The following is a 26824-nucleotide window of genomic DNA, read 5'->3' on the forward strand; positions in this document are numbered from 1 at the left end:
CCAATACATTCAGAACTCCGCTGCCCGTCTACTCACCCATTCCCGGACCCGTGACCACATCACCCCCGTCCTTTACAAGCTTCACTGGCTCCCCATCTCCCAGAGAATCCAGTACAAAATCCTCCTCTTGACCTACAAAGCCCTCCATAACCTGGCCCCATCCTACCTGGCTGACCTCCTCTCCAGACACACTCCCACCCGCAACCTCCGCTCTGCTGGTACCAACCTCCTGACCCCCCCCCCATCCGGACCAAATTTAGATCCTGGGGGGACAGGGCCTTCTCCATCGCTGCTCCCACCCTCTGGAACTCGCTACCTCACACCATCAGAGACTCCTCCTCACTCACCACATTCAAAACATCACTCAAGACCCACCTGTTCAACACTGCATTCAACATTTAACCCACAGCATCTAATCCCTGACTATCTCCTCTCCTTCTCCCTCCTTTGTGCTTTGAATATTTCCCTATTGATTCTTCTTTTTTTGCAATTGTCTTTATGTTTTGCTATGCATTATGTTTTACACTCTGTCAAAGCGTCTTTGGGCTTCCTGAAAAGCGCTATATAAAATAAATGCATTATTATTATTATTATCACCAGGGTTAGGATTGTATTGGTGTAGATTGATCTGGCAGAATTTATTTTGACTGAATATAATAACTTTTTCTCGAGTGCATTTTCAGAATGCCTTATTTGTAAATTTATACGGCATTTAGCATTATTGCTTTTTTACCTCCGCCACCAAAGGTGGATGGAGGTTATGTTTTCACCCCTGTCTGTCTGTTTGTTTGTGAACAAGATATCTCAAAAAGTTGTGGACGGTTGCGGGCGAAATTTGGCAGAGAGGTAGCGTATGTGACAATGATGAAATGATTATATTTTGGTGAAGATCCGGATTCGGATCCGGCAAGTATAATTTTTTAAGTGTTTCTTCACCATTTGGAGATAGGGCCAAAAACGATACATAGCAGGATATCTCAAAAAGTTGTGGACGGATTTGGACGAAACTTGGTGGACCGGTTGTGTTTCTGACAAGGACGATTCGATTCAATTTTGGTGAAGATCCGGATCTGGATCCAGCCAGCAGAATTTTTTAAGTGATTCTTCAAATATACAGCAGGATATCTCAAAAAGTTGTGGACGGATGATTTTGATTAAATGTGATTCTTTATTGTGATTTTCTGGTCTACTCCGGGATATAAAACGTAAACTGTTCACCTGGTGGAGGTATGCCCTCTACTGAGTGCCGTTCTAGTTTTCCTGTTTTGCACAACTCAAAATTTCTTTCTGTAGTAACTGGGGCAATCGAAATAGCTCTCCGAACGAGATACTCACTGTAGATCAACAAACTGCGTTTTTATAATATGAAGGTACATAATTAATGGATAATAATGGAGGCCCATACTTTTGAGAGCTGCAGGGTTTGTTTTGTTCACTACAAGTCGAGAAACGTTTCAAGGTTAGAAAAAAAATATTGGACAGATCACAAATCTCTCGCAGATGCATGATTAGGAAGAACAGATGTAAACTGTTCACGGAAACTGTAAGTAGTTGTTAGGGTTAGGGTTGTTGGGGTTATGGTTAGGGTTGTTACGGTTAGGGTTTGTTAGGGTTAGAAATTGGTTGTTAGGGTTATGGTTAAGGTTAGGGTTGTTAGGGTTATGGTTAGGGTTGTTATGGTTAGGGTTAGGGTTGTTAGGGTTAGGGTTGTTATGGTTAGGGTTAGGGTTAGGGTTAGGGTTGTTAGGGTTATGGTTAGGGTTGTTATGGTTAGGGTTAGGGTTGTTAGGGTTAGGGTTAGGGTTTGCAGATTATTAAAATTAATACTTGTATTTTGCAAAGAGAAAAATAACAAACCAGCGTTTTTTTGGACTGTTGTATCTCAATCTGAGAATTTTTGAAGAAGATCACTCCTTTTGCATCTTCAGATGCATTGGGCTGCCGAAACAGTTTCCTAGTCTAGTGGGCACAATCCTGGACGGGTCGCCACTCCGAGGCAGGATGAACAGCTTAAAAAAACTTCTTCCCAGTAAGCTGGTACTTATTGTGCTAACCTCGGGAAAAATGTCAGGCTGAGTCAACCAACCTGCTGTTAATCATCGGCATGACAGGGGCTCAATCTCAAGACCCTAAGATCTCAAGCGTGCCATCTTAACTGTTAAGCCAACACCAGGCTATATATTCTAGTGATATTTACAGAAGAGAATATACAAGGATTTAGTAATACTAGGGCATGCCCGTACTATATATATATCTAAAATTATATCCCCCCCCTCTATTTACATGAAATGGTTTGGTCCATTCGCAAAGCCAAAGCGAACGGCTTGCGAGTACGGTGACAATCCCCCCCCCCTCTATTTACATGAAATGGTTTGGTCCATTCGCAAAGCCAAAGCGAACGGCTTGCGAGTACGGTAGAACCCCCCCCCCCCCTCTATTTACATGAAATGGTTTGGTCCATTCGCAAAGCCAAAGCGAACGGCGAACGGCTAAATCGCCATAGCTCGGTAACTACTTCTCCGATTAATATGAAACCTTGAAAAGGCACATCCTCAGGTCCCCAGCAATATACCTGGCAAGTTTCAAGTATATCGGACCCGTGGTTGTCGAGAAACAGCGGTCACAGACAAACAAACACACAGACACACAGACACACACACACACAGAGATTACTGGAATTATAGATAGATAGGAGTGGATTTAGGTGAGGGGTTTGGTTACTTGTTCTAAAAACTGTTAGTAAATAATTGGCCAGTAACATGGGTGTATCAGGATTTATTAGAGATTAAAATATTCCATATAATAAAGCAGAGCTGTCTGTCTGTCTGTCCGTCCACGAAACTACTGCCTCAGTGCTGGGGCTAGCCCGGCCTAACTTTCTGTGGAACCTATTGGGGTCCCAGTAGGTGTCCTAAGGTCAGTGGGATGTTTCATAAATTTCTCAATACAATTATGATTGAGTTTCCACAACCATTCAGATTTTCGATGATAAATTCTATGCTATGAATATCCTGGAACGACCCTCGTGTCCAGATTCTTTTGAACAAGGAACGTTCCAGGCAGCTTACCAATGATCAGAGGTTATAAAATCACTTTTGCTTTATTATAAAACACTCCAAGCGTGACGGTAAAAAAACCGTGCTTTCGTCACATAAATTTCGTCACGGGAATTCTTCCGGATTATTTGTAGTTAATTAGCCTAATTAACTCAGGAGATCATAACAATCATTTCAGAAGAACTACACAAATCAGAAATTCCATATCAGAAAGCTCCAGTAGAACTACACAAAAAACATGGCGCACGCACACAAACACACACACACACACACACACACACACACGCACACATGCAAACACACACACAAGCACACACACACACACACACACACACACACACACACACGCAAACACACACACAAACACAGATACCACACACACACACACACACACACACACAGCCACACACACACACAGACACATACACACACACACACAAAAAAAAAATCATCAATTTATAGCAGAAGGAACAGCTGGGCAAATCGGTTCACCAGTTCGTCGATCTGGCCAATAGTCATCGCGAATCTGCTGAACTGTTGGACCAGGGAAGAACTCAAGGAACTGCAGAGACTTCCAGGAACACAGGAAATGCCTTTAGTGACGATCAATTAAATATTTTTTCCCAGAACCCCCTCCCCCTCCCCGCATTTACCCCCACCCCAACCCACTACTTCGGGACTATGGCTCCGTGCACCCCTCCGTCTTGAAATTCCTTTATCTGCACCCACACAAAACTGCTCTCTCTGCGCATGTAAACTCATTAATGGGTTCAACATTAGCAGTTTCACCATTTACTGTATTGGAAATATTCGCTGGTTCGATACAATTGTGATTGTTGAGTTGCCACCCAAACAACGCCGCTTTTTCACCATCCCAAGGTGGGCGGGAGGTTTCATACATTTTTCAATACAATTGTGATTTTGAGTTTCTACTGTATGAAGCTACTCTCTCTCCGCATGTAAACTCATTAATGGGTTCAACATTAGCTGTTTCACCATTTACTGCATGTGGAAATATTTGATGGTTCAGTAATATCTCAATACAATTGAGATTTTGCATTTCGCATCTCCAAAAGATGGAAAAAAACGAGGAATCCAGTCTATCAAGAAGTTTTCAGTGAAGTAAATCGTCCGCTTGTAGACACATTAGGGTGTTCGGCGTTTGCTGTTTCGCCATTATCCGTGTATGGACCTTTCCGTCAACATCACACTACGTTCTCTTGAGACTTTTGGTATTTTTCTGTAATACCAATTTCCTTCATCATGGCACATAAGAACCAATCTCCCCTCTGCAGCCAACTCCATCACCATCGTCATTGTTATCAGCCTCATCATCATCATTAAAGGTATATTGATTTTACACAGTACAACTTCCACAGTTTTGGCGCTATCCCCACCAAATTTTCTGTGCAGCTTTGGGGTTCCAGGCCTTGTCAAAAAGCAGGTGGGCGTTTTCATAAAAATCTCAAAACTTTTTTTTTTGACTTCGGGCTCCCACCCTTGCGCAGCACTGATATCTCACTAGTCTTGGTAATAAAACCATTATATATTATTTGATTAAGGAATCTTTCTGGTGGATTCAGTGTGGCCAAGGTAGCATAAGTGCAAGAATTACACGAGGTGTTTTTCCATTACCTTCACAATGGTGGAGAGCAGGAATTTGCAATTTACCCAGGGTGCTCGTGATATCTTGCGCCTACTCATGTTTTACATCCACCAACGAATGCCGGAAGAATGGAACACCCAGTTTCATGTCCATCCCAGGGATGGCACACGCAATGATGAATCACTGCATATCCTGCAGAACACAAGGATAATAGTTTATATCTGGGCCAAGATTCAAGTGCAGGATAGACAGCTCCGATAGGCAGCTCCGATAGGCTATCCCACCGGTTCTATGTTAAGAAACAACCTTGGAATTTTCCCCTGAATAAAGGCAGGGGCAGGAGCATGCATGGGTTGTCCAAATATCCAATAATGCTATGTGACCCTTCCTAAATCTACCTACATTAGGTTAGAACTAATTGCAATTTCAGGCTAATGATTTCGCATTTGGCTTGAAATATTCTGATGCTGCAAACAATTCATTATAATTGCATTGCAGTAAACCACAGCATTTATTAATGACACATCAGCATTCCTTCTATATCCAGTTTTGTTCAAATTAACAAAGTTTTAAAGAACATAAATCATCGCTAATGACAGTCTATTGCGCACAGTTAGCCCACATTGCTGCTCAAATAACTAACTCTGAATCACCAGCCAGGTATGTTGAAAATAAACGTCTTCTGCTTAAGCACAACTGCCGAGAAGACATGAAAGAACGCATCACAGAGCACTATAAAGCTGCACATTTAATTGTGAACGCTTGCCAACTTTTATGTAAAACTTTTGTTTCCTTGGATTTTTCTGGATTTGCTGTTAAGCTGATTAATTGTCAGCTTCACAGGACTGCCCCATCACTTCATGCTGCTTTATTGCTCATTACCGCCTTATATTTGTCAAAGAAAACCTTGCTTTATGACCAAAGTGACATGAAGCAAAATTAACAGTCAGGTTGCTTGACAGTTCATAGAGAAAAACTAAATTATTATTCCGGCACAGTGTGGGAGTGTACATACTATAAATGTACAACGTATGATTATATAAATTGAGGAAGAGACTTCTTTTCATAATTAAAGCAAGAATGCTAGTTCTTCAAAAAACGGATGTAAATGTAGGAATTTGCTTTTTCCAAGCAATTATGTTTGTCACGAATATATATATATATATATATACCAGGTTAACAGGACATCTCATCTGGAGCATGGCATGGAGGTTCATGCGGAGATCTGAAAGCTGTATCCGATTGTCACGCTGCATTTGGAGCTCGGCATTTGCAGCTCACCGGTCCTGGTTCACAAGGAGTCTTCTGGTTGGTGATAAATTAGGGATTCTGTCTTGTTCCCTAGAGCCCCCATTTAGAAGTCTTCTCTGAATGGCCATTTAATGAAATGCCTTCATAAAGCACGGAAGTTGGAATTAATTAGGGCCTTTTCATAAGGGGCGACGATATATTACTGGCCTATTTTACTTGCTAATCTGGGCAGCTGCAGTATCTGTGGTGTGCATGCACAGTAGTGCGGATACCTTAGGGATGAGCTTTGGCACGTGACACGTCTTGTCTTCACTTGCAAAAGCAATGGCCTATTGCCGGAGCCTGCTCTGGCTTAGACACAGCATTTGCAGATATCCTTTTGAAATTTCAGATGGTGTACAATTATACAGTTACTGGGAGCTAATCACCACCTGACATCACTTTACCAATGGCAAAGGTGCATGTTGGCGGAAAATATAAGACAAGTTTGAAATAGTGAATTCGCATTTACCTACGTGTTTGCTGTCATGATTAATTACAAACCAAACTAGAAATTAAGCATCTGAAAATGCAAAACCGGATACAAAATTAAAATTGATGATTTTATGCAGCCTTGACCTTTGCCCTTTTGATCTAAAAAAAAAAGCAATCAAATCCTACCTCTTTATTAGTGAACCAGTTCAGTGACTCGATATTCAAATTCTATAAATTTCAGGTCAATCGGGTGAAAATTGATGATTTTATTTAACCTTGACCTTTGACCTTTTGATCTAAAAAAAATCTGCTTCTAGCTTTTGAATGGCGAACCAATTCAGTGAAGCAATTTGCAAATTCTTTAAATTTCAGGTCAATCGGATGAAAATTGATGATTTTATGTGATGCTGACCTTTGATATTTTAACCATTTGACGAAATTATTAATTTGCCTTCTCTGTATTATCATAATAAAGCTTTGGTGAAAATTTGATGACAAAACGCAAATGGTAAATTTCAATTTCAGGTCAATTGGATGAAAATTGATGATTTTATGTGACGCTGACCTTTGCCCTTTTGACAAAATAATTAATTTGGCTTCTCTGTATTATCATAATAAAGCTTTGGTGAAAATTTGATGACAAAACCCAAATGGTAAATTTAAATTTCAGGTCAATTGGATGAAAATTGATGATTTTATGTGACACTGACCTTTAACCTTTTGACAAAATTATTAATTTGCCTTCTCCGTATTATCATAACTAGCAACGGTACCCGCCCTATGGGCGAGGCTTCTATTGGGAGGCCCAAATGAAAAGGCAAAATATCAGAAATTGAAGGCTTTTTTAATTTTAAACGATTCATATAAACATCCGTTGAATCATATCACACGCAAATCATCAAAATCTAAACAGTACATGGCGTCCAATTTGAAAAAAGATTGAATTCTGCAAAACGGAAGCGGCCGCTACACGTCTTTCTCAGTCGCACATTTATGTGTGAAGAGTGCGCGCCGAATCTGTAACACGGAAGCGGCCGCTACACCTGTTTCTCAGTCGCTTTGCACACGCTGCCGTGTTACTTCGTAGCCGCACATTTATATAGGAAGAGTTCGTCAGGAGTCGATCTACTCTGTCCTGGTACGTAGAATAAACAGTATTTGTAGAATTTCAACAAAAGCGACATCACTGTTCATATCGGTAAATATTATTCCATCGTGTTTTGAAAAACTGGAAAATTGGAAAACTTGGAAAAATTGGAAAAACAATATAGCCTATTTTACTCCCAGGTTGTCCCAGAAATACCCACCCAAAATATCGTTGCGATCGGTTGAGCCGTTTTTGCGGTACCTTCGAACGGACGGACGGACATTTGGTGAATTTTAGTAAGATAAAGCTTTGGTGAAAATTTGACGACAAAACTCAAATGTTACTTTAAATTTCAGGTCAATTGGATGAAAATTGATGATTTTATGTAACGCTGACCTTTGACCTTTTGACAAAATAATTAATTTGCCTTCTCTGTATTATCGAAATAAAGCTTTGGTGAAAAATTTCAAATGTTAGGAAAGTTATGGTCCGGACACACACACAGACACAGACAGACACACAAAAGTGCTCACAAAACCCCGTCTCCTGCTGTGCAGAGCACGGGCTAATGACTGAATATTGAAGCTAATGATATGATTATACACTAACTCAAGCAGCGATGTAGCTCAGTGAGAATCATGCTCCCATTAGGCAGTAAAGTATGGGTTCGATACCCAACAGAATTACACTCAACTAAAAGCTCTCATCCTGGTAAAGTACCAACAAGGAACCCTCCAGTCACTGCATAACTTGTAACGAGATGAGGAGCCAGCTGTCTCATGGACTTTATAGATATAGCAGTATATTTTGAAACGAGTATGCCATTGCTTGTGGGCATTCTGTACAAATTATCTGCTTGGAGTTAGCTAATTAGCACTCTGATATGCAGTAGGTGGTAGAGCTACCATGTGGACATGGCACGAGCAAGATGTGAAAAATGGCCTCCTCTTGAATCCACATATAAATGACACCGCCTTCATCAGTGTACTGGCCTGTAGGCCATATTATTGAAAAATATGTCATGGGATCTTTAACATCCACCATTATGTGCAATCAGATAGGATAGTCGGCTAAACATTCCTTCTGATGAAAAGTTCAGTATTCGATGATGTGATGTCCCCTGCTGGTACTGAACCAGAAAGCGATTTTCAATAGTTATTTACACGTTTTAGCCTCTAGTCATGTCTCCTCCACCACTCCGTGAATTGCTTCCAATATCTTCTGGGCTACGAACATGGCATGGCCTCTCTCTCACCTGCCATTTTAAGTAAAGATGAACAGGTAAAGTGTCGCACTGAATACTTAATATGGTTTGCATGTGCAATTGTGCAATCACCTGGCCTTGCTATCAATCACCTTGCACCTTGAACCAGAGTAAATTAATAACAAAACCTGGCGAAATCCCATATGTTTTGCAAAAAGCTGTTGGGCTCCTACGGAATGCAAATGGTGAGTGTATCTATAATAATAAAAGGGGGTCTGTGTGTGTGTGTGTGTCTGTGTGTGTGTCTGTGTGTGTGTGGCTCTGTGTGTGTGTGTGTGTGTGTGTGTGTGTGTGTGTGTGTGTGTGTGTGTGTGTGTCTGTGCGCGCATCTCCTCCATAACAGGAAAGTATGGGTTCGATACCCAACAGAATTACACTTAACTAAAAGCTCTCATCCTGGTAAAGTACCAACAAGGAACCCTACAGTGCATGAAGTGTGAAGAGTGCATGAATGAAAACTGGGTGTCTGGGTGTTTGAACATCCTTTTTGAAGATGACTAACAAGGTGCTCATAAGAACAACAAAAAAAAACTTATGAAATTGGCAGTCCGCCATCTTTGTCAGCCCACTGGCACATCGCTGGGTTCTTAAGCCGCCATTTTCTTTCGGCCTATTGAGATTGTTCACCAACTAACGTACGTGCGCTGGGTTTAGCCCATCTTGACACAAGTTTCTTGTGGATATGTGTGGATGTTTGGAAAGACAAGGGTGTCCGGAGAAGAATAAGGAAAGTCTTGTTTTTGTGAGGTTTGTAGTTTTTGATTTATTAATGTTTAAGAATATGGCCTGCAGACTGATGGTCTTGAATTGGTTTTGGATAGTTGCTAGGCCGTCGCGTTTTCGACAAATAAAGTTGTTTAAATGAAGGTTTTGGTTAAAGTTATGGATATTGTTATACGCCTGAGGGTATAAGCTTTTGGATTACATTAATATTGTGCACGGATTGCTTATAAATCAGGAGTTATGACTTTGTAAAGGAATTCCTTTGGAGAAAACACGCTTTTTGCTTTGACTTCCAGCAGCCTCACGAGTTATTTTAACTTGGATTCAACTCCTGTTTTTGGTTTTGGTGGTCACTGGACACTTTACCTGTGACACATTACCTGTTCATCTTTACCTCTCCCTTCCTCCTCTCTCCCTCTCTCCCTTTCTCCCCTCTCCCTTTCTCCCCTCTCCCTTTCTCCCTCTCCCTTCCTCCCCTCTCCCTTCCTCCCCTCTCCCTTCCTCCCCTCTCCCTTCCTCCCTCTCCCTTTCTCCCCTCTCCCTTTCTCCCCTCTCCATTCCTCCCCTCTCCATTCCTCCCCTCTCCCTTCCTCCCCTCTCCCTTCCTCCCCTCTCTCTTCCTCCCCTCTCCCTTCCTCCCCTCTCCCTTCCTCCCCTCTCCCTTCCTCCCCTCTCCCTTCCTCCCCTCTCCCTTCCTCCCCTCTCCCTTTCTCCCCCTCCCTTCCTCCCCCTCCCTTCCTCCCCTCTCCCTTCCTCCCCTCTCCCTTCCTCCCCTCTCCCTTCCTCCCCTCTCCCTTTCTCCCCTCTCCCTTCTTCCCCTCTCCCTTCTTCCCCTCTCCCTTTCTTCCCCTCTCCCTTCCTCCCCTCTCCCTTCCTCCCCTCTCCCTTCCTCCCCTCTCCCTTCTTCCCCTCTCCCTTCCTCCCCTCTCCCTTCCTCCCCTCTCCCTTCTTCCCCTCTCCCTTCCTCCCCTCTCCCTTCCTCCCCTCTCCCTTTCTCCCCTCTCCCTTCTTCCCCTCTCCCTTCTTCCCCTCTCCCTTTCTTCCCCTCTCCCTTCTTCCCCTCTCCCTTCTTCCCCTCTCCCTTTCTCCCCTATCCCTTCCTCCCCTCTCCCTTTTCTCCCCTCTCCCTTCCTCCCCTCTCCCTTTCTCCCCTCTCCCTTCTGCCCCTCTCCCTTTCTCCCCTCTCCCTTCTTCCCCTCTCCCTTCTTCCCCTCTCCCTTTCTTCCCCTCTCCCGTCCTCCCCTCTCCCTTCCTCCCCTCTCCCTTTCTCCCCTATCCCTTCCTCCACTCTCCCTTTCTCCCCTCTCTCTTTCTCCCCTCTCCCTTTTTCCCCTCTCCCTTTCTCCCCTCTCCCTTTCTCCCCTCTCCCTTTCTCCCCTCTCCCTTCTTCCCCTCTCCCTTTCTCCCCTCTGCCTTCTTCCCCTCTCCCTTTCTCCCCTCTCCCCCTCTCCCTTTCTCCCCTCTCCCTTCTTCCCCTCTCCCTTTCTCCCCTCTCCCTACCTCCCCTAACCCTCACCTCCCACCACCCCAACCCTCCCTTCTTCCCCCTCCCTCCCTCCCCCAAACTTCATGGAAGTTTCAAATTGTAAACAATTATTGGCAGGGTCAGGTCCAACGAAAGGATAACTATTTGGATTGATATCTGGAAAACAAAGAAAGATTCAGTGTTTGTAGCAATATGATTTGCAATGAAATATTCACTTGAGCGAACGTAACATTTTCATCCAAAGATGATGTTGCTATTTTTGTTTGTATAACAAGGTTTTTTTTAACAATAAAAATAATAACAAGAAAGAGCAATCAGAGATTGCAGTCCCTCACCATGTGTTTGTGTGGTTTTGTCCTTCAGGTCGATCCTCTCGGTATTTTGGATCCTCCTGGTCTTTTGAGTCTTTGGGGGTCTTTTGGGTCTTAAAGGTTATTATGGGTCTCAAGGGTCTTCACAATATTGGGGGTCATATAGGCTGTTAGGGTTCTAAAGAACTTTAGCCAGGGGTTTAAAATGGTCTTAGGGTTTGAAAGCATGTTCGGGGTCTTAAATAGTCTCATGATTATAAAGGGTCGATAGGATCTCCGGGGTCTCAAAGTGTCTTAAGGTTATTAAGGCTATAAAGGGATTTAGGGGTCTTTGTGGTCTTAACGGGTCTCGGGGTTGTAAAGGGTCTGATGAGTTTTAGGGGTCTTAAAGGGTATTAGGATCTTAAGTGTCTCATGTAATTCATACACATGTTCTGTGCAGACAAACAAACAGAGAAACAGACCCAAATGCAATATCCTCTCTAGCGAAAGTAATAATAAGGACAACATTATGTAGTCCCTATTTTCATTACTCTTACCACCCACAACGCCTAGTGTTGGATTTACAGTTAAGGTGGCTGGCTTAAGATGTTAGGGCCTGAGTATGAGCCACCCTCGTGCTCTTAACATAACACCAAGTGGATTGACTCAGCCTGTCGAGCTGAAGTTGGTAAAATGATTACCAGCTTACAGGGAAGAACGAGTCATTCGCGTATCCTTCATCAGAATGGTGACCTGTCCAGGATTGCAGCCCAATGCATCTGAATATGTGAAAGGAGTGGTTCTTCTTCTTCTTTTACACTCCAGCACCTTACATCTTGATGTTAAAATGCATCTGACAATCTGTTGCCCAATATATGAAAGTGTCTATACTTTTTTTTTTTTTTTTTTTTTAGGGGAGGTAGAAGAGCAATCAGAGATTGCAGTCCCTCACCATGTGTTTGTGTGGTTTTGTCCTTTAGGTCGATGTGGTTCCTGAATCTGATCAGCAACACACTTGTGCCATTTCCCTCTGTGCTATCTGACTTACCTCTAAGCTTTGTTTTAACTGCAAATTTAGTAACACACTCCGAACCCCGCTATCCAAACCATTGATGCAAAATATGCATAATACAGGTTACAGTAGTGATCTCTGAGGTACCCCACTACTTACAATCTTACATCCTCCCAGCCCTTCTTTGCTTCCTATCGCTAAGTAAATTTCCAACGCAGTTCGTTTTCTGACCAGCCACTGTGCAAGGAAGTCAATTTAGCTAACAACCTCCTTTGTGGTACCTTATCAAATGCCTTCTGAAAATCGAGATACACTGCATCCATTTCACTTCCCTCATCCACCTAATCAGAAACTGCTTCGTAGAACTCAAAAAATCAATTTGTTAAATATGACCTGATGACCTCCCTTTAATAAATCTGTGCTGACAACTTTTAATTAGTTTGACATTATTTAAATGGTTCCATATCCGTTCCTTAATTAACATCTCCAACATCTTCCCCCGAAATGGAGTCAAGCTAACAAGTTTACAGTCTTGCAATTCTTGCCTGGAAACTTTCTTAAATAGTGGTGTTACATTTGTAACTCTCCAATCCTGACTCCAATGGACTGTTAAAGATATCCTCTAACACCACACTTATCTGCTCCGCTACCTCCCGTAATACTCGAGGATACATATTATCTTGTCCTGAAACTTTATCATCCCATAATTTTTCTAGCAGTTTCTTTACTTCCTTCACTCATACTTCGTACGCAACTTTGAATCATTTTTTAAATAATATCTCCTTTACCATCACCGCTTCCGACATACAATGTTAAACTATCAAAAAAAATTTAAACTATCAAGTCAGGAGACGACGATGGTTCACGAGCGAGCGGTATTCAATGACAAAGGACGGACTGTAACCGAAACAGGCCCAGACTAGGGGGTCGGTGCCCACATGGCAGGTGTCGGCCCCCGACATGCGGTGTACATGCCTATTTACAAAGGGCCCCAATGCGCTGCGTGCGCAGGCCTTTAAGAGCCAGCTGTACGTAATTGTGTGTGGTGCTGGCCTGGAAATGTCAAAACAAAGGTTACTGACCTTGAAATGAGATAGAAAATAATGTATACTCAGTTATGAGGTTAGTTAGCTACACAATACCGAAAATTCGGTTCGATTCCGACAACTTTGAAAATTTGACCTTTGTGACCTTCAAAGGTCAAAGGTCGAAGATTCTGAAATTTGTTGGAAAACCTGTATTCCATGATGTATGTGATAATATAAGATCATGTACGACATTTCACCCCATCAGGAAGCGAACAATGTAATAAAACCATCAAAAATTGACTTTTCTAAATTTCGTGACCTTGTGACCTTGACCTTGGGGCGAAAATGAAAAATCGAGCTCCGTGGAGCTGGACACATGACATTGGCCTAACCAAATACCGAAACCCCTGTCAGATTCCACCAACTCCCTCGGAGAAGATGTAGCTTGAACTAGATTACCCCCTAAAAAGACATCTTTTTCGGGCGTCGCCCCGCCCACAATGGGTGCAATACGCCCACTCTAGGCAGGACACAACTAGATCATGATATCAACCTCCCACCCAAGTTTCATCAAGATCAGATGATATCATCGGGTAGGTATGCTGCGGACAGACAGACAGACAGACACACAGACAGACAGACACACACCCATGACGAATATAGTGGTCACTCTGTTTGATAACTCGTGAACCAATAAATCACAAGCTGATGAAACACTTAGATACTGTCGAATGTCTGGCAAACCCTGCCATCTCCTTTCTAAACAATCCTCTTGAACTATCGGGGACGCCTCTTTGTGGTGGTTGTACCTCCCAACGCAAGTTGGGGGCCAAATCTTCCCCATTCTTCCCTGCTGCCCGAATTTGTCAGGGCAGTGCGATCACGGTCAGAGTGCCGATCGGTCCCCATGGAGAGGCCCTTTGCTTCTTGTTTCTGTCTCGCTTCTCTTTCTCTAAAGACTCTGTTGTGGTCCTGAGTTTGTGAAGGTGGGGTACCTCTGGGTCGCTCCTGGAAGATTGATGGCTGTCTCCGTGCCATGGGTTTGTTCGAGAGAACTGTCCGAGGCTATACAACAACAACAATCCTCTTGAGGAAGTCACTCAAACTTTTGGGTTTCACTATCAACCATGATCAAATTTAGGCCTACATGTCTTTCGTTGTTGAGTTCATGTTTACAGATAATTTTAACACAGGGAAAATATACAGTTGTGTGTGCAAGTTTTGTTTTTGTTTTTTCTAATATTTTATGCGTATGAAACATGGTAACTACAGATTTGGCATTTAATATGGAATATTTTTTTTTTCTTGACTTGGGTTTACTTTCTTAACTCAGTATATCAATCTGGTGAGTTTCTTTTACACTTTGGTGATTTATTTGTTAAAAGAACCATGTCACTAATTGTCTGTCGCAGCAAGAAGTCAACAACAGGATTATATCACAGGTGGCGTGGCAAAATGTACGGACAGGTGCATTTGATGATTGGCTTCACAGTCGGGTATACAAGGGTTGTTGCGTTCTGCATTAGTGGAAAACAACTGCTGCACGTCTCCAAAAGTTATTGCCGCTTCCTCTGGAGATTGTCCGTCAACTCGACAATGCTGTTTGTCATGGAGTGGTGGCTTTACGAAATTACGGCATGAAACAGCGTGCTATTGCTCGGCAGTATGGCATCACTCAAGGTCAGGTGTCAAAGATCCTGAAACGAAATGCTCAGAGGGGTGTCCCTACTCCAATACCGAGGCCAGGACGTCCCCGCAGAACCACAAGGAGGGATGATCGCCAGCTGCACCGGTTAGTCTGCAATGGCCGTACCAAGTCAGCTAATCGGCTTGGGGCTGAGTGGCAGCAACTGACAAATGTGCCTGTATCCAGAAGGCTAGTCAACCAACGACTGGTTCAAGCAGTCTATCATACCAGGCGTCCCTGAGAAAGCCACGCCTGACCAGACAACACCGCCAGCGCCGATTGCAGTGGGCCAGAGAGCACCGTCAATGGCAGCCAGGACACTGGAATCACATGATCTTCAGTGACCAGTCTAGATTTCTGGTCTATCGTCAAGATGGCCACGTCCGAGTGCGCAGACAAGTGCATGAAGCCTACAACAAAGATTGTATAGTGCCAAGAGTCCAAGCTGGAGGTGGTGGGGTGACCGTTTGGGCTGCTTTTCATGCAGGGGGCAAAACTGACCTGGTTGTTCTGAATGGAAACCTGGACCAGTTCAAGTACAGGGCCATTCTGGAAGAAATATTGCTTCCATTTGCTCGTGCAGCCTTTCGAGGAAACTTTGTCTTCCAAGATGACAATGCACGGCCTCATCGTGCTCGCATGATCCAACACTTTCTTGCTGACCGTGGTGTAGAGCATATGGAGTGGCCTGCCATGTCCCCGGATATGAATCCGATAGAGAACTTGTGGGCAGAATTAACGCGTCAAATCGACCACTTGGACCAGCAGCCGACCTCTGTGCGTGAATTGCAGCAGACTATTGTCACTGCATGGCAAGCGATTCCTGTCCAAACCTTGGCAAATCTTGTGAACAGCATGCCTCAACGTGTACATGCTCTCCTGAATGCTCGTGGGGGTTACACGAAGTACTGAACTGTAATTTTACTGTCCGTAATCCCAGTCATAATTTAGCTTTTGTTTTTGTTAAAAAGATTTTTTGGCTAATGTGCAAAATAAAGAGATACTTCTGGAAAACGTACAGAAGTTTAACACAGTACTGTCCATGAATTGAGTTCGATATTAGTTTACATCACTTTCAAGGATCAATTTATTTGTTTCGAAATGTCAAATGTGGTTTTTGTTTCTTTTAAAGGTCACATTAACAAAATCTGGAATAATTTCAACATAATTCCAATGAACTTTTGGTTCTAAGACATCTTGAAAAGTAAGTTCACCCCCACAAAAAAAATATTCCATATTAAATGTTGTCTGTATATAGTTATAATGCAGACTATTTCATTGACGATCCCATCATTTCTTGAACGGTCACTGTACAGAGGATGATAATTTTGAATTCTTTTAGGCATACTGCAATGTGTGAATTTACTTCTCTGAAAATAAAGGAAATTGGGTATCTTAAGTAGAACGGACGTTTCAAAGTAAATAATCTGTAAAAAGCTTCATCTATACTCTATAGTCTTGCTCATTAATTAATTATCAGAGGTTTCATTAAAATTAACAGAATTCCTCTTAGAATTTTTTTTATATCTTCTACATCTCACTAAAATATACCTTTGCAACTTTACAAAATTCTACAAAACGTATTGTTGCGGATATGAGGATTGTATTTTTTTTATTGTGTTGTATTGTAGTAAATTGTTGTGAATTATTGCTTAAGTCTGGACCCTCCTGCCTCCAGTGTTGTATAAAGGTCAAAGGGCGTTCCCGTAGTTAATTCCATAAAGCATACACGTTAGCCAATCATAGATTTCCCCCTGGTTGATAGTTATATCTTTATTATGTGTATTAGGGTAAGGCCTTGTCTCCCATTAAGATGACACTCCATTGCACTGCATTAAATAAGAGTAGATCCCCTTCCTTTCACATCCCCTTTCGTCATTGCCAAGCCTCGATTGCCAATTAAATCCCCTCCAAAACCACCATTGAACATGTGCTCGGGTCGGGGAGGAAAGGCGTGCCCGCCCATCGTCATCAAGGGCGGAGCTAGAGGGCCGTGCTGACCAATCAGGGCCGAGGTGAGCACACCGATGGGCGTGTCCTGAAGGCCGGCGGCTTGATCGCCGGAGGCGTTATAAAAGCGTGCGCGCAAGGTACTGCGTAAGATGATCCAGGAGAACAGAGAGAACCAACTGCGAGAGAACATTAAGGAGATCATCATCCAGGGAAGCGCAAAGCCTGTTGTAGTCCTGGCAAAGCACGCGACGTCCACAGCAGCAGCAGCAGCGGCGGCCACAGCAGCAACAACACTCAACAGCCGTTTGGGGCCTGGACGGCGGTTTTGAGCAGGGCCGCAAAGGAACGGCGGCTGCTAAACGCGCCGATCGTGCTGCAGGACCCCTTGGACTTTCCTCTCCCTCCAGCCATCCACCTCCCGCCAGTCCTATCATCATTCCCCGCGTGAGTCTGTCTTTGTTTGTTCTGTCCAGGGTATTTAATTAAGTTGTATAAGCTAGGTTGCACTGTGTCTAAAATCTTCTGTAAATTATTTTCTTATCTTTTCTTCTCCTTGGTTTCTTTGAGCCTGTAAATAGTAAATAAATTATATTCGTATTTCCAACCTTTTTGTCTGCTTCTTCTTCACATCTGTGTCGCCTTAGTCTTTTCCATATTGAATAGCTGTGGCGCGATCCGGCCAACGTTCGGGGATCGGGTTAATCGGGGCAACTGTACGACCGCGGGGCCATCCGCTCGGCAAACACAACATCTTATCCGCGGGCCGTAACCGTATTAATGTACAACATGAGAACATGTAATTGGTTTGAATATTCTACTTTTTTATGCTTATGTGGACTGTTACTCTCTAATTTCAGGTCATCATGGATTGGACAGCTCGCATTATCTGCATGAAAACTACACCAGAAAGACTATGTTGTCCACAGAAAGGATTTAATTGTAACGCCAGAGAAGTATATGCTGCATTCCTGGCAAATGTTGAAGAGTTCAGGAAAATTAATGAATTGCCAGTTGATGTAGAATATGGAGCTGAAGGAACAGTAGAAACTTTTGTGGAAAATAATGCCTCGTGGCTTCATTCTCGTCATCAAATGTTCAACAACTCGCAACTCAAAAGGCAAGTAATGAAGAAAAGAAAACATGAAGCCGAGGCTTCCGAGAGGGGGTCCTTCCCCCTCTCTCCCCATCTTGTCTACCGCTCCCGATGTTATATGTTTTATGTGTCGGTTTGTCTTTCTGTGTGATTAATGTTCGCTCTTTCACGAGCCTCGATCTTGTATACAAAAAAAAAAAAAAAATAAAAAAAAAAAAAATTGCGAAATGGGCTCAGCCCGGCCGAGGCGGCCTCGACCGGCCTCGCCACCGAGTGAATCTATGTTGATAAACTGTTACATTTAATTAATGTAGCGTATATCTAGTGCAGGCTTGATGGGACAAGTGGCTTACTAGTCCAAGTTCCTTGTGTGTATCCTTTTGTATATCCGTTTGTCACGGATGCCTCCCAAAAGGATTATGCTTTTTGATGTACAGTACTTCCTCTTGTCTTTCCATGACAACATTTTACTGTTTGATATTTATCTCCATATTCTTACTTTATTGCTGCTCTTTCTTCTGTCTAGGTTGTATTACGTAACTTTAACATATTACGTAGCATAACTTTTGACCTCTGTATTCTGAAATTGCACCCTTCTGTCTGATGAGCCATCCCTCACCTTTTGCTTTAGTTGTGCATGCATTGTTATCGCATTGTTAACATACACTTATTTGATGGTGTCCATTGCAAAATCGAAATCATCAAATACCTCCTTGAATGATTCATATGTTTTTAATTATTGCATCTTTCAATCTTCCAATGTCAATTTATGTAGGATTAGGGATCCTTTCTTCAACTTTGTTTCCAGAAGGTTCAAAAGCCATCTGTCTGTTGGTATTGCACTCCTATGAAGGGCACGCTGTGAAAAGAACTTGCACATCTCATTATCCCCACACCTTTTGAAACAAGACCGATAGTCTAACAACTGCATAGCCGGGATTGTTTGATACGTTGGTTAAAGAGGATAGTATGACCTGGGTGGGGATACCAGTTAGCAGTTAGGCGTTAGCAAATAATGTAAGTATTACATTTTTTTGACTTCAGACATGGACAACCGGTTCGTGAATGACTTGGGTAAAAAAAATGGTGAATGGCAAACGATGAACCAATAAATTCCACATTCCTGTGCCACCTTCAGTTGAACATCAGCCATTGACAGCAGGTTCTCTATATTTTCATTTCAAACAGCATCATTCATCATTCCAATCAAAAATTTATACTTTAGTGTTAATATATCAAAATATAATGTTAAATCACGATTATATTGAGGTATTATCAAACCAGCGAACCGTCATCATCTGTTCACTTCAAGAATTTCTGAAACCTCCTACCTACCTTACGACACTCACTGAGACCCCAAAACGCTCCACAGAAGGTTATTATATTTCCTTTTAGTAAAATATTGTTGCGGATATGGGATTTGGATCCATCCATATCCGCTTGTAAATATTCCCCTATTTCCCCAATACTTCCCAACTATCCCCAATCCCCCATTCCCTAGTCCCATTTTCTGTAAACAACACTCTGTAGCCCCGACCTTCCCCTATTTCCCCCCTTAAATGTCGTGCCCAGGTTCACCGCATCTCACGTAGACAACTATAGGACATCTTGCTAGTTATTCTTAGTCTATGTCAGTTAAGGACTCGTTTCCATTAATTCTGACTCTTCGTTGCACCAGAATGTGATTGTATGGCACCGTTAGAAAGTTTAGGACCTCCCAATACCTCCCCGCAGCTCTCCCTCATGGTACAACAACAACAACAACAACAGCGGCGGCGGCGCGGGGAGTGTGCGTCCTCACTCCGGCTTGGTTAGCCGCCATTGAACATGTGCTCCGACGGGGTTACCACGCAGGGGCTCGCTGTCAGCTCCTCGTCAAGGACGGAGCCCGGTAACCCCCCGCACCCAATAGAAGCGGCGGACCGATTCCATCTGGGGCGGACCTAACGAGCCGAGGGCGTGTCACTCCCCGCTGGGCATGCGCAGGAAGAGGGAGGTGACGTCAGATGCGCCCACACCACGGAGAGAGAAGACGCCACCTCCAAGCGCTGAATACCTCCCCGCATCTCTGGACCGGGCCGCGTTTGATTCTGCCCCTGAGCCAAGGTGCACCTTGTGCTCTCGACTGCCTGCCCTTCCTTGCCATCAATCCCTGTGTAAGTCAGTCTTGTCCCGTTTGTCTGTGGTCTGTCGGGGATAAGGTAAGACTGTGTCTAAGTGCCCATCTTTTCTGTGCTTTACCTCTTACCGTGTAATCTACCCGTTTCTGCATCACCAATATTATATCCTCCTCCGGAGGTCTTGAGAACTGTACCCCTTGTGTCGTTGCATTAATCCCAGCCGTTGTGTCCTTTCCTTCATTGATTTAGCATAGCGCGATTCGGCCAACGTTCGAGTGTAATCGGGTAAACTGTGCGAACACGGCGGCCATTCCGCTCCGTCAAGCAACATCTTAAGTCGTGTCCGTAACAATATGCAACTGCAATTGTTACTAAACACGTCCCCCTGTCATGTGACCAGATCCTCAGCTCTCATTGGTGTACGTTTGTGGGGACATATGGACAAACAAACGCTGTTCTAGATGGCCTTGCTCTATGGCTTACGCTGTAAAAAACGAGGGCCGGGATATTTTGTATCGGCTCCGTCTTTCTGTCCGTCCTTCCCACTTTCTCCTCCTAAATGATTGGGCAGAAATTCACCGAACTTTGTGGATATGATCACCCATAATACGAAGGTGCAAGAGCAGTGTCATTTATTACATCATAGTGTTTCGACACAACACCCTGGGGTGGGGTCAAAAGGTCAAATACAGAAAAATGCAATTACGGGATTATTTTAAAACATTTGTAAATTAAACTTTGTACATGCTATCAACAATGGAAGATGCATGAAAAATCCAACTTTTTTGGGGGGGATTTGACCCTCAATACATGCTCCACTGTGTGGGGACTTACGCCCACAAGTGGTCAAAATGGGGAAACATTAACTCAGAATGTGATATTGGGTCATTCCTGGTGGAACCTTTTGCCATATTTAAACTTTGCTTTAGGTGGGAAGCTTGGGGATTTGTGATGGCGTGCCATCAACTTCGCTCTAGTTGGATTAGGATTTGAATTTGGAAAACCCACAAATCCACATATATACCCGCTATATTCATTTTCCCACCCCTCTAAAGGTTAAAAGTTCAATTCCATACTCAAAATCTCTCAGGGTGTGAAATCTGTGCAGTGACATTTCATACTTGAAATCCAAAAGAAAACTAATGAGATGTGCAAGTTCTTTGTCCAGCGTGTTACCTCCATTACATTGGTGCGTACCAGCAACACCAAGAGATGGACAGCTTTACAACCTTCTTAAAAAAATTTGAAAAGTTTAGAAAGGAACACGTTCAAATTGATCTACCATCCCACTAACCTTCAAGTTAGGAACATCATGGAGAGGAATTTCAAGCCATTATGGTTCATTTATTTCAAGCACAACAGATGTTTGCCAAGTTCCCCAGTAAAAGGATTATTACCCTCTGACATCCCTCAATGAATGCTTCAGTGTACACAAAGTCACTTTAGCACCTGCCCTTCCATCAAAGCAACCACTTTGATCTCAGGACTAAAAATCAGTGTCAAAGTCAATGACCATTTTGATAGCATATTGGCAATTCTCATTCATGGAATCACTTGCACTCTCTGCAAGAAGACGTACAGTGCATTCAGAAAGTATTCAGACCCCTTCACTTTTTTCACATTTTGTTATGTTGCAGCCTTATGCTGAAATCGTTTATATTCATTTTTCCCCTCATCAATCTATACTCAATACCCAATAATGGCAAAGAGAAAACAGGATTTTAGAAAGTTTTGCAAATTTATTAAAAAGAAAAAATTGAAATATCACATTGACATAAGTATTCATACCCTTTGCTATCACACATGAAATTTAGCTCAGGTGCCTCCCATTTCTCTTGATCATCTTTGAGACGTTTCTACACCTTGATTGGAGTCCAGCTGTAGTAAATATAATTGATTGGACATGATTTGGAAAGGCACACACCTGTCTATATAAGGTCTCACAGCTGACAATGCATATCAGAGCAAAAACCAAGCCATGAGGTCGAAGGAACTGCCTGCAGAGCTCAGAGACAGGATTGTGTCGAGGCACAGATCTGGGGAAGCCTACAAAAAAATTTCTGCTGCATTGAAGGTTTCCAAGAGCACCGTGGCCTCCATAATTCTTAAATGGAAGAAGTTTGGAACAACCAGGACTCTTCCTAGAGCTGGCCGCCCGGCCAAACTGAGCAATCGGGGGAGAAGGGCTTTGGTAAGAGAGATGACCAAGAACCCGATGGTCACTCTGGCTGAGCTCCAGAGATCCTGTGTGGAGATGGGCGAAACTTCCAGAAGGACAACCATCACTGCAACACTCCACCGATCTGGGCTTTATGGCAGAGTGGCCAGACCGAAGCCTCTCCTCAGTGAAGGACACATGAAAGCCCTCTTGGAGTTTGCAAAAAAGCATGTAAAGGACTCTCAGACTGTGAGAAACAAGAAACAAGGCTCGATCGCTCCAGAGAGGGGGAGGTTTCAATCCTATTCTCATGCAACTCTTCCCCCGGCCCGCTTCCATACTCTTCGGGATCCCCCACCCGCTAGGCTATCTCACTCGCTTCTGCCATCTGCGGTGAAAAAGCAGTTCTCCCTCACGCGTATTTTACCTCAGAAAAAAATAATCAATTAAAATTTTTCAAAAACGCGATATTGCGCTTCATACACCAATTAGTGGGGCAACTTTCAATAACAATTGTGCATTTTGTGAGGAAAGCACCCAAATTTGGCACACTAGTAGACTATCATATTATGAAAAGATCTGGATATTGGGCCATTTCAGATTCAAAGATTTGATTTTTGCAAGATTTCGATTCGATTGGGATCGAAGAGAACACCTTCTTCGTCTTCTGTACAGTGAAGTTGCCAGCCCTGAATTCTCTGGCTACATCTGGGTGCTTCATTGGGAGTGCAACCATGTCCCTCAGGTGAACAGGGACCCACCTGGCATAGTATGTATGGTCTAAGGCATGGAACCATGGGACCAGTTCCGTCAGGGCATCAAGGTACGTCGTGAATGAAGCCTGCCGCAGAGAACGCACGTAGACCAGTACCAACATCTCTAGTTCCAGCACAGTTGCCCAGTACTGAAAGTTGGGAATGTCTTCTCCTCTCTGGTGACACCAGTCTTCGAACTCAGGCAGGTCTTCTGCATCATCAGCATATGTCATACAGTGGCGTTCATACGCACGGTGTTGCAGGATGTGCAGTGCCGCTGCAGTGATTTGATGAGCTCTTCTTGTGCGGGTGACGTGGGCAGCTCACAGGAAGGAGTCGGCCGTCCATGGCGTTGCAATCTCAGCTTGCAAATCTGCAAAATCTGCAAATCTTGCAAAAATCAAATCTCTGAATCTGAGATGGCCCAATATCCAGATCTTTTCATAATATGATAGTCTACTAGTGTGCCAAATTTGGTGCTTTCCTCACAAAATGCACAATTGTTATGCTATATTTAGCTTAGCTGCTGGACTAAATTTACTCAATGAAATTTAACACCCCGGAACTATGATAATTTTTTATTCTGAAAGCTGAGTGCAATTTCGCTCTCAGTGGGTGTCAAACTCGCAACCTTCAGACACTGAGTGTTCAAGGTTTGAATCCCACTCCTGACACCAGTTGTCATGTGACTACCCTCAGGTAAACACAAGCTTAACACTCCGAGGTGTTCAGTCAAAATATAGCAGAGAATAGCGCGTGGGGGGGGGGGGGGGGGGGGGGGGGGGGGTGGGGGGGGGAGGGGTGGGAGGGGGGAGGCAATTGTTTTGTATGTGAGGCTCTGACGTCATCCCATGACGTTTCCGTGTCTGCTCCTATCAGCGAGTCCCATATTACCAGTGCTTGTGCCAATCAAATTCCTGTCCAATCATGGCTCTTCTGGGCATGGCTCATGGCCCTGCCTGTGCCTATGCGCTCACCAAGTCGATGTTTTTCGCGGTAGTGCTTGATGCCTGGTTTCCGGTTGTTTTTTAATTAGTGTGGTTAATGGCCGATTTCTTATTAGGTGGGTGTAATGCAGTGCCATGATGAACACAGGAAAAGATTACAGAGGAAACTATAACGCCACTCAGTAGAGTGCATACTCCCACCGTGGGGCAAGTAGGAGTAATACGTTTTGTTTAACATCCCCTCTCCCTAAAACAATAAATGAAAAAGAAAGTAGGCCCTAACTGTCAGAGAATTTATTTTGATATATCTCGGAATTAGAGGAGAAAAACATCATTTAAGAATAAGAATAAAAGCTTTAATGCAGTTAAACAGAAAACAAAATTCCCCCAAAAAATTCCTGGATCCGGAATAATATCCTGAGCTTCACCAAAAACGAATGAATTCTTCCTTATCCCAAGGGCAATCATCCCACCAACTTTCATCCAAATCCGTTCAGAACCTTTCCAGATATCTTGTTCACAAACACACGAACACACATACACACACACACACACACACACACACACACACACACACACACACACACACACACACACACACACACACACGGACACGATCGAATGCATTACTCCCTGGCGGGAGTAATTACATACATGGGATTAATTACCCATAATCCCTCGTTAATTAACAAACCCCACCCCTCTCATGGGGACGAAGATACAAGCTCTTCCACGACGGTCTACACAAATTTCCTACTTACTAGGGCATGCCCGTACTATATATAAGCTAGGACGTGCCCGTACGTGGGTGCCCGTTCCTTGCCAAAAAAAAAAAAAAAAAAAACATGAATGGTTTGGTCCATTCGCAACGACCACAGAACCCCCCCCTCTATTTACATGCAATGGTTTGGTCCAAAGCGAACGGTTTGGTCCATTCGATGTGATTCGATGATTCGATGTGAATGGTTTGGTCCATTCGCAACGACCACAGAACCCCCCCCCTCTATTTACATGAATGGTTTGGTCCATTCGCAAAGCCAAAGCGAACGACCACAGAACCCCCCCCTCTATTTACATGAATGGTTTGGTCCATTCGCAAAGCCAAAGCGAACGACCACAGAACCCCCCCCCCCCCCTCTATTTACATGAATGGTTTGGTCCATTCGCAACGGCAAAGCGAACGGCGAACGGCTAAATCGCCATAGCTCGGTAAGTACTTGTCCGATTAATTTCAAACCTTGAAAAGGCACATCCTCGGGTCCCCAGCAATATACCTGGCAAGTTTCAAGTATATCGGACCGGTAGTTGTCGAGAAACAGCGGTCACAGACAAACAGACAAACGTACAAACGTACAAACGTACAGACAGAGATTACTGGAATTATAGATAGATGATACATTGGGGTTTCTTCTTCTTCATGACAGTTGGAGCACACTAAGCTCTACAATCTACCTGGCTCTGATGTAATAATTGTCTACCCCCTACAAACGTAACAATATATATATATATTGTTATGGATCTCAGTCGTCGGCCTTTTCCCCTTACCAAGGGGGGTTAGCCCCTTGTCTATAACTGACCGACGTGAGTCCTGGAAATCCCAACGCTCCCTCCGGTCGGGAGCAGCCAGGGTAATTGGTCAATGAAAAGTCCCAAGGACCTGAGTGCCACTCCTGACCGCGACGCAGGGAAGGGACTCCCGCTCGAACCACGGTTTTAGATGGACTAGTTGCCGAGCGGTTTTTAGCAACCCGGAGTTCGAGCCATTTAACAAAGACTAACCCGGTTATAAACGTTGGCCGAAATCGCACCACAGGAACTCAATGTGGAAATCTCTAAAACGATCGGATGAGGAAGAAGAAATCAAAGAATGGAGGAACAGATATTTATTAACTACTATTTACACAACCAAAGAAACCAAAGGAGAAGGAAAGAAACGAAAGTAATTTACAGAAGAAGAGGAAGACACAGTGCAATTCCTAGCTTATCTACACAGGCTTAACTTATACCCCAGACAACACAGAGGACAGACGACGAGCAGACTTACACGAATGGGGAATGAAAGGAATGGCAGAAGGTTCGTTCAGCTGGCGAGGTTCCGTTCCGACCCACGACTCTCTCTCTCTCTCTGTTGGTAACACTGGGATTTTCCTCTCCAGATCCTCTTCCTCCTCGTACCTCGAACCCAGCTCAAGCCTTGAACCAACGCAGCAGCACGTACCAGCCTCGTACCAGCTCTGTGCGCGATCGTCGCATGCATATCTCAAGCGGGGTCGTGACACGCCCTCGGCCGTTTGGGTACCGCCCCCGTGCTCTGTTTTGTGGCCTTATATGGCAATGCCACGATCTTGTAACCTTATTTGGGCATAGAGCTGAACAGCCCCGCCCCCGTGGCGACCCACGGGCTTGTAGCCTTATTTGGGCATAGAGATGAACAGCCCTGCCCCCGTGGTGAGCCACGGGCTTGTAGCCTTATTTGGGCATAGAGCTGAACAGCCCCGCCCCCGTGGCGAGCCATGGGCTTGTCTCTTCTCGGCGACCCCGCCCTTCTTGTCCAAACAGAGCACGGAGCACATGTTCACAATGGCGGCGAACGCCGCTTTCAAACCCGGGCCAGTTGAGAGGGCGCGCACCCCACGCATGTCAAGCTGTTTTGCATGGAGAGAGAGAGAGAGTTTTGCTGGGAAATGAAATCCTTGAAGGGGACCTATCTTATTTGATTCGGTGCAATGCAATGAACTAGTGGAAAAACAGAGCCTTATACTGACATATAATAAAGTGATAACTATTTAGAAGGTCCTATGATTTTCTACGTGTGTGCGATGGACTAACTA

The sequence above is a fragment of the Myxine glutinosa genome, chromosome 7 (assembly GCF_964187855.1).
Source record: "Myxine glutinosa chromosome 7, kmMyxGlut1.1, whole genome shotgun sequence".
NCBI lineage: Eukaryota > Metazoa > Chordata > Myxini > Myxiniformes > Myxinidae > Myxine > Myxine glutinosa.